The sequence below is a fragment of the Cupressus sempervirens genome, chromosome 1 (genome assembly GCF_028749045.1).
Source record: "Cupressus sempervirens isolate cs-2001-9-10 chromosome 1, ASM2874904v1, whole genome shotgun sequence".
Taxonomy (NCBI): Eukaryota; Viridiplantae; Streptophyta; class Pinopsida; order Cupressales; family Cupressaceae; genus Cupressus; species Cupressus sempervirens.
This window is the reverse complement of record NC_143118.1, coordinates 451172207-451186580: the sequence shown is the minus strand read 5'-3', so window position 1 is coordinate 451186580 and position 14374 is coordinate 451172207. Positions and strand designations below refer to the sequence as shown.

General features: G+C 35.3%; 1 protein-coding gene across 1 annotated transcript in view; it reads right to left on the bottom strand.

Moving 5' to 3' along the window:
- BTR1L (binding to TOMV RNA 1L (long form)) overlaps positions 1 to 14374 on the bottom strand; it is a 76087-nt gene that overhangs the window by 55374 nt on the left and 6339 nt on the right. The gene's annotated exons all lie outside the window — the stretch shown is intronic.

The following is a 14374-nucleotide window of genomic DNA, read 5'->3' as shown; positions in this document are numbered from 1 at the left end:
GAAGATATCACTAGGAAAAGGTGAGGGTAATTGTTAATTTCTTATAACCCAATTACAAATCAATTGCACAATAAATTCACAGAAAGAAGCTTTGTCTGATTTATAACAATTAATACTCTAGGTTAATTAATAGAAGCAAATAGCGCAAGCAAAATAACAAAAGCAAATCAGAGATAGACAAAAACACAGATATACCCAGGAAACCCCAATGTGGGGAAAAACCTTCAATTGTTGGATCTTCTATTCAGCCTAACAGCAAACTTTCTCTTCCAAAATACAATAGAGTTTGCTACAGCAACTTTACATATATAGAGCCCAGTTGCTTTACTTTGCAAGCAAGGAAAGAAACTTTCCTTGCATTCTTAGGCTTTAAAACACATAAAATCACTCTTGCTTTATGCAACCTCACAAACTCATAATTATCCTATTTAAAGAATAAAAACTAAAGTTGTTGCTAGACATCCAATTCGAGTAAGCAACTCCACTCCACCTTCCGAGCTAAACAACAAAAAGCCAACACTCCCTCTTAGCGAGGAAGGTGTTATACACAACACCCAGCTTATCCCTGAAGAATAAAAAATATAATCTTCAACAAAGCCTTGTTAGTGTATCTGCTATTTGTTTGTCCATAGGAAAGTACTAGAGTTTCACTATCCAATTCTCCACTCAATCTCTGATGAAGAAAACCAGCAATTGTATCTTCTATTCAGCTTTAAGAGAGACTACAAGATTGCCACAATAGTTATACAAAAATAATTTCATCCTCACACTCCTCTCTTTGCTAAGAAAACAACTCTCACTAAATGTGTGCACAAAAACTTGTGCTTAAAACTGCCTTCAAAAGAATCTGAAAAATTCACAGCTCAAACTATAGCAATTTCTATGCACAAGAATAATTGCCTCCGCTTCCCTTCCTGAAATTTTTCTTTCTCCATCTTCCCTAGCTTCTCTTATTCACAAGATATCTAGGAAATCTCTTCCTCTCTTGGAAATATCTTCCACAAAATATATCTAGGAAATCTCTTCCTCTAATATATCAAGGAACTCTCTTCCTCTAAGAAATCACTTCTTCGATGTCTCCAGGAAATCTCTTCCTCTCAACATATAGAGGAAATCTCTGTTACAAGATTCAAGAAGAGTTGGCAGATTAACGGATTTCCGGATGATTCATTTATTAACAGAGGAACAAATGTGTTCCTTATAAAGAATTACAAGGACGTTGTTTCTAAAAGAAACAACGTAGACTGAAGACGGAATTAGAAACAAAACTAGAGACAGGATAGGAAACATTCCTATCTGGACTGAAGAAAAAAGAGACGGGATAGGAAACATTCCTATCTAGACTAAAAGACGAACTACAGACAAGTAGTTGACTATTATAGAAAGTATAAGATATTATCTTAATACCCTCCCTTAATGGTCAACGTACGGATGTTGGAACATTCTGTGATAACTGAGACCCTCCCTGGATCTACAGAATGCTGAAACCAAGAAGCTTTGTCAGAAGATTGCTATGACTCAAAATAGGTTGCAATTACAAAACTTCGTTTTTGTGGAAAAAACGGTAAAACCCAGAATCTCACGCAACTTTGCGTATTACAGACAACTTGAAATGATTTTTGAGGAGAAAATCAACAAACCCAGAATCTCACACAACCTTGCGTATTACAGACAACTTGAAATGATTTTTGAGGAAAAAATGAACAAACCCAGAATCTCACGCAACCTTGCGTATTACAAACAACTTGAAATGATTTTTGAGGAGAAAATCAACAAACCCATTAAAAACAGAAACAAATTCAAAAGGCGAAAAATGCAGCTTCGCCTTGATCAGGACCCGGAGAAGTCGGACGCTGCGTAACACCCAGAACAAGTTGATCGGTGTTTCGATATTCGAAGATTGCGATGATGCGCTGCTTCCAGGTTCCATAATTGCGACCATTGAATTTGGAATTATGTTCGAGCATAATATTTGTCAGAGATGCCATGGCACGTTTTTCAATGAAAAACTGTGAAAATCTGTGAAGGCACGTTTTTTGAAGCAAAAATACGAAAGACCCAGAAGAATCAGAGAATGACCCAAAAGAGAGCTCGAAAAACCCAGAAGGAATCTTCTATCGTTTTTTGGATCCGCTGGCTCAAAAATCGAGGCACAAAAATCGAGGCACCCAAAAAAAACGGACGACAACCCAGTTGAGCTCTTGAAAAACCCATCAAGAATTTGCAAACAAAATATTTTTTCGACCCTATAAATTAGGGTTTCGAAAAAAAACGGCCCTAGCTGAAAAAAAGCTTGAAAAAACTTCAGATTTCTTGATAAAAAATAGCAGATTTTTCTTCAAGGATCGATGTGCATGGACGAATGGGGCTAGAGTGTGCTGAACAAACACAGGCAGACCCGAGTTCGGGAATTTCTCTAGGCCGAAAACCCTAAGCGGGTTTTAGAGAAATTCAACAGAAAAAATTTTGAAAAAATTTAAACAAATAATTTCACGAAGAAATTTTAAATTTTTTCAAAAAAATTTAAGTAATAGCTCTGATACCATGTTACAAGATTCAAGAAGAGTTGGCAGATTAATGGATTTCCAGATGATTCATTTATTAACAGAGGAACAAATGTGTTCCTTATAAAGAATTACAAGGACGTTGTTTCTAAAAGAAACAACGTAGACTAAAGACAGAATTAGAAACAAAACTAGAGACAGGATAGGAAACATTCCTATCTGGACTGAAGAAAAAAGAGACGGGATAGGAAACATTCCTATCTAGACTAAAAGACGGACTACAGACAAGTAGTTGACTATTATAGAAAGTATAAGATATTATCTTAATAATCTCTTCCTTAATCTCCACACAATTCATCCTTGCTCCTTGGATCTGCAACATGCAAACCCCATGCCAAAGGATGATCACCATAGCCACCCTACAATCTATCTTTAATCGATCAGTGGTTGACATAGCCATTAAAGAAACTAGAGAAAAAAAAATTATATAATCTGTTTCATAGATCTTGGCTTTGTATTCAGTGTTTAGACCTCTTCTACCATGTTCATTTCTTATAACCCAATTAAAGATCAGTTGCACAAATAATTCACAAAAAGAAGCTCTATCTCATTTATAACAATTAATACTCTGGGTTAATTAACTAAAGCAAACAATAACACAGATATACCGAGGAAACCCCAACTTAAGGAAAAATCTTCAACTGTTGGATCTTCTATTCAGCCTAACAGCAAACTTTTCTCTTCCAGAATACAATAGAGTTAGCAAAATAACTTTACATATATAGAACCCAGCTGCTTTACTTAGCAAGAAAGGAAAGAAACTTTCCTTGCTTTCTTTGGCTTTAAAACACATAAAGTCACTCTTGCTTTATACAACCTCACAAACTCATAATTATCCTATTTAAAGACTAAAAACTTAAGTCGTTGCTAAACATCCAATTTGAGTTGCTTTAAAGCAACTCCACTTCACCTTAAAAGCTAAACATCAAAAAGCTAAGAGTAATATGGTTATGGTCAATGAATGATTGAATTACAGAAGACTTTTCAGTACTGACTAAACCTAATAAACGCCACCTGTAATGGCCTAAGTCCCTATAAGGATCACATGGAATGGCACTATCTACGATGCCACAAAAATGCACCTTCTCATAGAGGGAATCTAAAGTATTTAAGAGTAAAAACAAGGGGAGGGGTGCATACATGTTGCCCCGTAGCCATTGGATATTGTAGGGATGAGTTCACTGATGTCTTTCATTTGATTCTGAATAGCTTTGGAGTCGTTAGATGGGAGTGTCTTTATCCTGGTAATTTTGATGATGATTTTGTGTCAACGTTCCTTAAAAATATTTCATAATAATCTTATCAAAACGATGCTATATAGGTATATATGTATATTCTTAGTATAGGAATACACATGAATATGCATTTATATATGCGTAAAATAAATGAACATGGTAGCATGGTTTGTAATAAATTACATATAAGTGCATGCATATTTACACATAATAATATTGAGAATAAATATATAAAGTTTAAACCTATATATTCTTATTAATAAGGGGTTTCATTACATCAAAACACTTAATTTATTATAAATTTATAATAACAAGTGATCTATTGATTTTCAAAACATTTTAAATATGGAGCTATCTACATTTAGTAGTCGCTAAACACGCTCTTTGGTCAGATTGTTATTTAGTGGGATGAACTTTAGTTTTAAATTATCAAATGGCAAAGAAAATATTGAAGGTTATTCAAACCATTCACGTCTTGAAGGGATATCAAATGGCCAAAAACAACATGCTAAAGGGTATTCAAGCCATTCACGTCTTCAAGGGATGCCATCTCTTGAAAGCTCAGTAGGAAGTTGAGAAAAGTCATGGAGATGACCCCACTTCTACACATTTGACAGAAAGAAAACCAAGCAGAATTGTAGGCACATTAAGTCTATTGAGTTTCTCTACCTTTCATGTTTGGAAAGAACAAGGAAATATTTCCCCCTCTTTCAATGTGAAGAATTTGTAATCTTTCAATATAAAATTGTAAAGAAGCAAATAGCTCAGAATTTCGGCCAACAAAAGAGCCTTTTGAGCACATAGCCTTGTATAGCTTAAAGAATTCATAGCTTATATCTGAAAGAGCTTTTAGTTGCAAGATTAAATGCTGTAAAGAAATTAAGAAATGAATTTTCCTTATTCGGTAATCCTTCATGTAGCTGAAAGTTCTTTGTTAAAAAGATAACCAGTTGAAAGAAAACTAAATAAGAAATGGTCTTTTGTTATTCTTGTAAATCTTTTTATCTGGAAAAATTCACGTTGAATGATTCATAAAGGAGAATGAGCTTATATGCAAGAAAGAACGGGAATGATTCTTAATGCCTCATTACTATGCTCTGTCATAACAGTAGGAAGTTTCTCTGCCAATAACTTGAATGACAAGTTGGCATTACCGTTTGTGCAAATTCTGGGACATAGAAACAGTATCAGTCTTGTAAACTAAAGGAAATAATAGCAGACATCCAGTCAATGTTATTTATAAATTATGATAAAACAGTAGGGAATAATTGATAAGGGAGATTGGAACTAAACAAAACCTTCTGTCGTTCAATAAGCCACATCCTACAGCTGTTAGTCACTAAACCTACATCACAATTGAATGCTAATAATACTGGTAACCTTATAGAAAAATGAGGTGAAAGAACACAGTGAACAATTATATTTACAACTATGTGAAAATTTCTCAAAACTGCTGTGAAGGAACAACTTTATGAGAATGGATCTTCTCACTGAGCCATTTAGCATGAACCGGCACAATGTGAGGAAGCAGCTCCAGCACGTGTTCCTTAGGACCAATGAAGACCCTAAGGAGAAAGTGGGCTTGAAAGGTGGCATTGTGCAGTTCCATGCTGAGTGGATCACGTACACATAATTGGCTCAAATCTATCCATAGCAAGTAGCATAAGAACCAAGATAAAATGTCGTCCAATTGCAAGACAAGTGTGTCAGATCATATGAAGAACAAAGTAGAATAACTTTTGTATCTCTCAAGCTTACGATTAACCTAGCGTGTATCTAGGGGTGCAAGTCAGATAAAGTGGGAACTGGGCACCGTGATAAACATGTAGAATAAATCCTTGGCCAAGGTGTACTACCAATGTGCTGGTGCTTGTTAGTTTTACGATACCGGATACAGTCCTGGTCAGGAGTCAACCAAGATAGCAGTAGATATAAGGTGTTGTCGACTATGATTGTAGGGTCTTACAACAGATCACACAACTTGTCATAATCATATTCCATCCCTTGCAGATGGCCAGGCCAACTTCGAGTGGGAAGTGAGCAAAGGAGGATCAAGTTACGATCCATGGTTGGGCGAATAAATGCCCCAGCGATATCTTTTCCCCCTATATTGCTGATTAAAACAGAGAACACTAAATGCACTTTTTGGATGCTAAGTAGGAGTATGTTTCCTCCCTCCCTTGTACTTTCTTAAATGATGTTAGTTATAGACGTAGATCAGATTTCTTTAATGAGGTGATTTAGATTTAAATCAATTGTTAAAAATGATTATCTTTGTCAGTAGAATTAAACGCCTTCTCTTTCAAGCATTTCTTTTTGGAAATTCTTTGTGAACTAGTTGTTACTTCCTGTTGGACAATTGTGCTTGTTACAGTATGAGGGACCAACAAAGATCATAAAAATAGCAAGCTTAAACACTTAAAAGTTTCTGTTTTGAATAGGTTAACTAACAAGCATAGAAAGAAGAGTGGTCTCATCAAGAGCAAGGATTTGACAAAGGGTATGCCTTGCCTATAAGGTGATTCTCCGAAATCAGAAAAAATCCCAAAGAAGAATGGGATTGGATTAGCATTTATTCAACATAGAACCAGCAAGGACTCCCTAAATTTAAACAAACATAAAGTTGACCCCATACTACAAGGTGGGGATTACCACATTAGCTGTGAGACTATGGCAATGGTCTACGTTAGCAACGCAAGCACAACAAGCAGTGCATAATTGGATTAACAAAGTGTTGTTATGGGAATAAATCATGTCAGAAATTATCCTTTGTAGAGAATTCAAACATGATCAAGGGCCATATTTTTGTTGGATATGGCCGTATAGTTCTATGGTCAAAATCCTTTCCTATTGGTCAAGGCAATGGATCTATAGCTAACCTCCTTACTGTTAATAGGTTTCCTCAAGTAGTCAAGCAATTGGACATTGCTCACCACTAAAGGTCTTCATCAATAGAGAGTTGCCTTGCCCTCAACCTCAAACTTAAGCACTTCATCGATAGTTGTGTTGCCTTAAACTTAAGCAGAGACAGTGAGGGGTGTAGTGGACTCCATCTTCAAAATGCCATACTCCAAATCCACTATCAAATGTTAACCTAATAGGTAAGCCATACAGATTTTGGGTGCGAGTCACCCATTGTCTATACCAAGTCAGCTACCATGTACGTTACTCCTTCAGCAAACCATGAGACAACAATATAAGCATTGATAGTGCAATTGAAAGCAAATCACGTTGGAATAAAATTCTCATTGCAATCCAACATCAAGAGGCCAGCTTGAACATTCAAATCATACGGTGATTAGATCATGATGTTAATAGATTAAAAATTAATGCCTATACATAATCACCATACTTGAGAAGGATGGTATTGCATTTTAGTATACATAACCACCATAAGGAGTATAATAACAATTCATATCATAGGCATCATACCTCAAACCCTATTCAAAGATTAATAAACTTTAACAAAAGCAATGCCTCACAAACCAACTCTGTATTACAAATATTATCCATGTCTGACCTAAGACAATCTCACATTTTAATCATCTCAATTTACAATGGCATCATCTTCACTAAAAGATTTAAGACCTTCCCAAGAACACCTTTCCAAATCATAAGTCTCAACTACTATGTTCCATGTTGCACAATTCTGACATCCTCATCCCTATTCTATTCCATTATTCCATAGAGATTTGAGAAAATAACAAAGATGAGAATTTGAAAATTTGAATCATCACAGGAAAGTTGATGTATTTCTTAATATAAGAAGAGTTGTACGTTTATCTTCTACACTTCTATATAATTGTATTATTTTTACTATTTGTGAAGCCATGTAGTAGACAAACTTGCAACACACCTTAATCCTCTCAAATGTTAATATACAAATTGCATAATAGATACTCGTATTACCATTCTAACTCAATATTCGATTCCTCTTTTTTCTTATAGCCTATAGAAAAGAGTATTGTTATCTGCACTCTTATCATGTTTAAATTTGCTTTCATTTATTACCATAGTTCCAAGAATCACGGCGATTCATGCGATTCACGCGATTCGGCGATTCGATTCAAGCCAAACGATTTTTTGTGAATCGGTGAATCGAATCAGCGATAAAGGGTTTATGAAATAAGTTACTCACTAAATTTCAAGGGTTTTTTAAATTTTCCGATTCATGGCCGATTCGATTCCGATTCATGGCCGATTCACGATTTGATTCGGCCTTGCCGATTCCGATCCAATTCCGATTCTTGTTACTTTGTTTATTACACATTTTAATGCATCCCCCAAGTCACCCCTACTCCAAGTATCAATTGTATTGCAATATAGACTTCGCTTCACCTCATAAGAGTTTCTCAATTAGACTCTTCTCACTATTTTGTACAAACGCACAAATTAGTACAAGAAATATTGTAATCAACCTTAGTGTCGTCATTCTCTAGATTACAAAAGACAACAGGGAGAAAGTGGGCCTCATTTTTGAGACAATGAGGGGACAGCTAGGGGATGGTGGGGCAAAAAGGGGTGGTGGATAGTATACATATAGAACTTAAAATGCTAGTTATGACGTATTAAAAGACTTGAATATGGCAAAATTGTAACATGAACTAGAAGCATTCAACATTCAACATGGTAATATGTTACATGCCCAATAGTAACATTCAAAGACCAAAATTCAAATAGAAATTCAAGTACCCATCCCAACGGCAGGAAGGTTGTGAAATGGTGGATACTCAAGTACAAGGTGTGAGGACATCTCGAGGATGGGAACTTTGAGGTTTGGGAGGGGGTTGCAAGTCCCTATGTTACATTGGTTAATCTAAGCCCGATGAGGGCAAATCAACCCCCCCCCCTTGCCGAGCACAATGAAGGTCTTTTTGTGGAAAGTTTATGGCATTAATGCCCCGAACAAGATATGTTAGGGAAACAATAAGTAAGTTTGCAAAAGACTGAGATTTGAAACAAGGTTTATTATCTTTGATGTTTTAGATTTGGTTTAAAATGATAAAAATGGAAATGTCCTTTTGCAGTCACAATTAGGTCTCCCAACAATCTGGGGACTTTATGACCATTCTATTACCAAGGTGGAGGTAATTAATTCCAATGTGAACCAGCACTTATGTAAAGTACAAAGTTATTTTTCTAACCTTGGCTTCTATTAATGGGCCATTTAGGGGTAATGGACAATCTACAAGGAGATTGTTTTGTTTTTTGTGGTAGCTTTACCATTTTTTTATTAGCTAGTGAAAAAGCAATAGTAACACATACAACAGGCAAGAGCCTACAACGCATCAGTAAATTGTCAGCCTCTCATCAGGGAGGTCTTGGGTTTAAATCTGCTCGAGATTAACACATAATAATAATTAATCTAACAATAATAATAAAAATGAATAATAAATAATCTAGGCGTCAGACGATTACCTATCAAAAAAAAAATAGTAACACATACAACATAATCCCAATTAGACTTAAAGTTTTTTTATAAATAGTTACAACATTTTTATGTTCTAAGAGGAGCACCTTCATCTAGAACAATTGTAGATTTGTCTTTCCTATTTTACAAAAATACCAAATAGGTTGTCATGTACTACCTATCTTAAAATCAAGTAGTTATCCCCAATCGCTACATATTAAGGATGCGAAATCCTGAAATTGTCTCATTAAGTTTCAGTTTATGTAGACAAAAAGCATCTTTGCTAGAATTATTGGAAAGTTGTTGGTAAAAAATGTGCTAAGAACTAGGGGTTCAAATATGTTCCAATTGGAAAAATACATATCTTATTTTTAAATGTTGTAATAAGAAAAGGATATAAGGTCTTTTAATAATATTTTTTGAGAAAAAAATCAAAATCAAAGAGCTTCCATAAATGATAAGGTAATGGAGGTTAAAACAAATCAAGAGATTTATGTTGAAAAAGTTTCCTAATTTCAAAGTTGTGGGAGATTAAACTAAGGGAGGAAATATATTAGAAACAAAGCTCTAGAGACACGATGCAGTTAAGGTGGTCTAAATATGAAAAAATTATTCCCAAACTAAAGACCAGAGATATGTCAAAAGAATTACTTTCATTAAGGCAATAAATGGTAGAACCTTGGAGGATGCAAGGGAGATCAAACCTGAAGAAGCCATATTTTTAGCATAATAACTACCCCAAATATCAAACCATTTTATTATATTTTTTTGATTTTCCCTCCATTATGTTGAGTAGGCATTTGTTAAATAGTTGGCCTAAAAATGTCTTCAACTTGTTTTAGGTGAAATAATATCATCGTTCACCCTATAATCATTCCCTCATATTAAGATCAATTATAACTTATCCTACACAAGAAGTTATGACATAATATGATCGCAAAGGAAATTATATGTATCACATTGCACATTTCCAATTCAAGAACATGACTATTGTCACTAATCATGTTACATTGGTGATGAATGTTAAATAGAGGTGAGCAATTTTGATTGACCATTCACAATTCTCTTTAGACTCCATGTTTACCCTTGCAGCAAGGTAGTCAACCTTTGAAGGAATTTAGCTCCTATTATGACCAATAAGCAAGCAAAAAGCATTATTGTAAGCTCTAATAAGATAATTCATTCAACATGTATCACATCCCACTCTTAGACTAATACAAAATGACTCAAGCTAGCATCAAATTTGAAGTCACATCTAACTTCAACCCCTCAAAACATATTAACATGTTGTGAATTTTCTTGTTTATACCCATGGGCATTGCTATATATCAATCCTTAAATGATAAAACCACAAATGGACACTAATTGATCTTGTATATGGTGGTGGTGTTACGGTTTGATAGAGTTTTAAAGTCTCACAACTGCGATATATTATTCCATTATCTTAAAATATTGTTAAATCCCCTTTGAAGACCAGCAATGTCTATTTCTCAATTACCCACAACTCATCTTTGAGAGTATCAGAGCTAGCTAGTTTCATTTGATTTATGCACCACTTGTGATTAAGAACTGTGCTTTGCTATAGTGTTGTGCCTAATTCAAGAAATCCCCACCTCTCACTTCTTTAGTGATTTCAAAAGAGTATATGCTCCAAAATCAGCATGTTAAATCTTCTATCTTTTTACCATATCATATGTGAAATTGCCTATCTTTGTCAAACTTACGACTAGCAGAGATATCTGGTATTACAAAAAATGTCTCCAAGTCTACTGAGAAAAATACAGCTAGAAAAGTCCCATTTAACTACACCTTATCAAGTAGGCATGGAGAATTTGTACAAAATGACTAACAGCTGATAAATAACATTTCCCTTCAATTTCATTCTTTGCCTACAAAGTTTAAATAAGTTTGTAAATTTGCAAATCTGGGAATTGCTGTGAATGAGAATACACAATATTTTAGCAAAAATCTACTAACAAAAATATATTCTGCATATGCATCAAATCTAAATGACCTCACCTACAAATCGGCTAGTGCAGAACTTTCACTACCAGAAACAACCTTCATCATAAGAATTTCCATCCCAATGTTGACAAACTAAACAAAAACTCAAACTCCCGCAAAGGGTTTCATCAAAAATGAACAATCTGGAATGACTCATATGAGTCCCTTCAACCTCTTTTATAACCAAAGGAAACTTTCTAGAATAATATATTGTAGATTCACTTGAAATAATAAACCTTCAACTTTTAAAGTGACTTTATTTCATAATTCTCTTTTGAGCCTTAAAGTCACTTAACATAAACACCTTTAAATAAATTAATAAGTAATAATAAGTTCTACGTATTACACTTTTGACAAACAAATATTAACAGATTAATATTTTAATTATTTTCTACACATCCACCCAAATTTGTAGAGAAACACTCTAATGCCTCAAAACAAAGGCACAAACTGAACACTGAACCAAAATAGCTAGCACTCTCCAAGAAAATAGAAGCTTCCCGTAATATTGAAGTAACAAATAAAAACAAAGATAAAAATGAGGATCTTTCAAATTTCATCATCAAAAGATTCAAAAACTTAGGGAAAAAAGAGAAAGTTGACATTCTAAAAAGGAACTTTCTTAGAGATGAACTAGCATGGACAGGGAATTTTCAGCAAGCAAATAGGATTGGTAAGAGGATGGGAGGGAGAGATAGACACAAGAGAAAGAATCCTAGAGTGTAATAATATGATCCTTAGAAATAGAAGACTACTAATAGGTACAAATTTCTACCTGGATGAAAATTTGACTTTTGCTCAACAAGAGGAACAGAAGGAAAGGGGGAAAAAAGGCAGCAAGAAACTGGGCATGGTTGAAGAATTAGAAAGCTCAAATTAGTGAGCATTTCTCCAATATTAAATAGGAAATAAGGGATCCAGCAGATTGCTCAAGTGCAGTAAGCTGGAAATACGTAAGTTATCTGTGGAGAAGAGGTCTTGGGGTGGGACCCATAGCAGAGGAGAAAGATATTACCACTCTTGTTGAAACACATGAACACTCCAATTGAAACACATGAGCATGATGGTTGCAAGGTCCAGAAATTTGAAGGTTACAAGAACTTCTCAAATTCGAACAAAGGGAATGAGCATAGTAACACGGAGATGCATCCCCCCTCTTTTTGCCCCATGGCCCAAAGACTTGGACACACTGGGACACATGAGCATGATGGTTGCAAGGTCCAGAAATTTTTGAAGATTACAAGAACTTCTCAAATTCGAACAAAGGGAATGAGCATAGTAACACGGAGACACGTCCCCCCTCTTTTTGCCCCACGTCCCAGAGACTTGGACACACTGGGGACTTGGGGACTCCGTCCCCCCGTCCCTAGTGGCACCACCAAATTCTGCCACCTCCGCCAAGGATGGGGGATGTCCTGATGTTGACTATTTACCGATTCAACTATTTATGTTCAATGTTCGATGTTCCAATTCCATCCAATGTTCAAGTATTTACTCTTTTACATCTTTATATCTTATATTCTAATACATCTTTTCATAACTAGCATTTAAAGTACCATAGATATATATACACACCCCTTCCTATCCCCTGCCACCGTCCCCCCACCGTCCCCCCACTGTCCCCAAATTGAGGCCCCTCTGTCCCCCCGTCTCGGAAACTTGTCCCTCCGTTCTGCCGTCCCCCCATCCCCCAGGGTGGTGTAACTATTGGAATGAGACATGCAAAGGACTTAATAGAGTCACAATGCTTATAAATGAGAAGTTGTACGATATCCTAAAATTTGAAAAGGAAGCCCCAAATAAACAATACATTTAGCTGCAAATAACAATAATTGAGATAAATTTCAAGTTGGCTGCTTGTTACTTTGCTCCAAAAAGTCTAAGTACAACAAAAGAAGGGCATCACTAAAAAAGATATCTCTCTATTCAACAATTTAAGAAACATAATGCTAACATGGGACTTCAATGCAAGGACAGCTAATAACCAATCTTTACAGCTGAGTAGTGGTGAAAAGAGGGCAAATAATCTTGCTGAAACACGTGAGCATAATGGTTGCAAGGTTCCAAATATTGAAGAAGGTTACAAGAAATTTTCAGTTTCAAACAAAGGGAATGAGACAGGTAAAGGACATGGTGGAGTCACAATGCTTATAAATGAGAAGTGGTATGGTATCATAAAATTTGAAAAAGAGGACTCAAATAAACAATACATTTAGTTGCAAATAACAAGAAATCAGATAATTTCCAAGCTAATAGCTTGTTACTTTGCTCCAAAAAACTGTTCTATGAGAAAGAAGCATCATTAAAAAAAATATATCTCTATTCAACACTTTAGGATAAACAATGCTAATAGGGACTTCAATGCAAAGACAGCAACAGCTGAGTAGTGATGAAAAGGGAAAAATTATCATTTTTTGTTGGAAAAAGGCGGTGGTCAGTCTTGAAAAAATAGCTTCCCAAGATGGTAATGGGTGCATCGCATTTTGGGACAGAATCAACGGAGATGTGTAGTTTATTTGGCATCACTATTTGCAATGGCATGAGAGGCTGACCAACTTCAGAAGGTACAACTTCCAAAACCTATAATGGTCAGAGTGTGGTAGATTTAAGTTATTTGCTCTCAAAATCTTACATCTAGAGTGCTGTTGTTTGACACTGAGGAATGCCCAACAGAGATGAAATCAATTCACACGCCTCACTTTGTTAAGATGGACTTTGCTACAAATAGCCCACACAATAAAATCTCCACATGCAAAAGAAATGAAATAAATAATATCTTTGCAAATTAAAGTGTCAGTAAGAAGAATGGTCATGATCATAGTAATTTGTGATTCCTATAATACACAAGGCATAAAGTGCATGTAAAAGATCTTGCAGTAGAAAGAGGGAGCTGCAAATACTTTTCCGACAAATCTGTGGTGTGATGAAGACTGTAAGGCAACCGAGAGATCTATAAGAGGGAAAGATTTGAGCAAAGAAAACAAGAAGTGTGCAAAATTAATCCATGAAAAAAAGCAGTTATGCACATGCAAGAAAGCTGTTACTCTCTTTTGAAAAACACAATCCCAAAGATTTTTGGAAGAAACTATAGCATAGGAGAAAACAAACTGGGAACAATATTACAGATGCTCAATTACTAGAATGTGCAAGTTACTTTATGA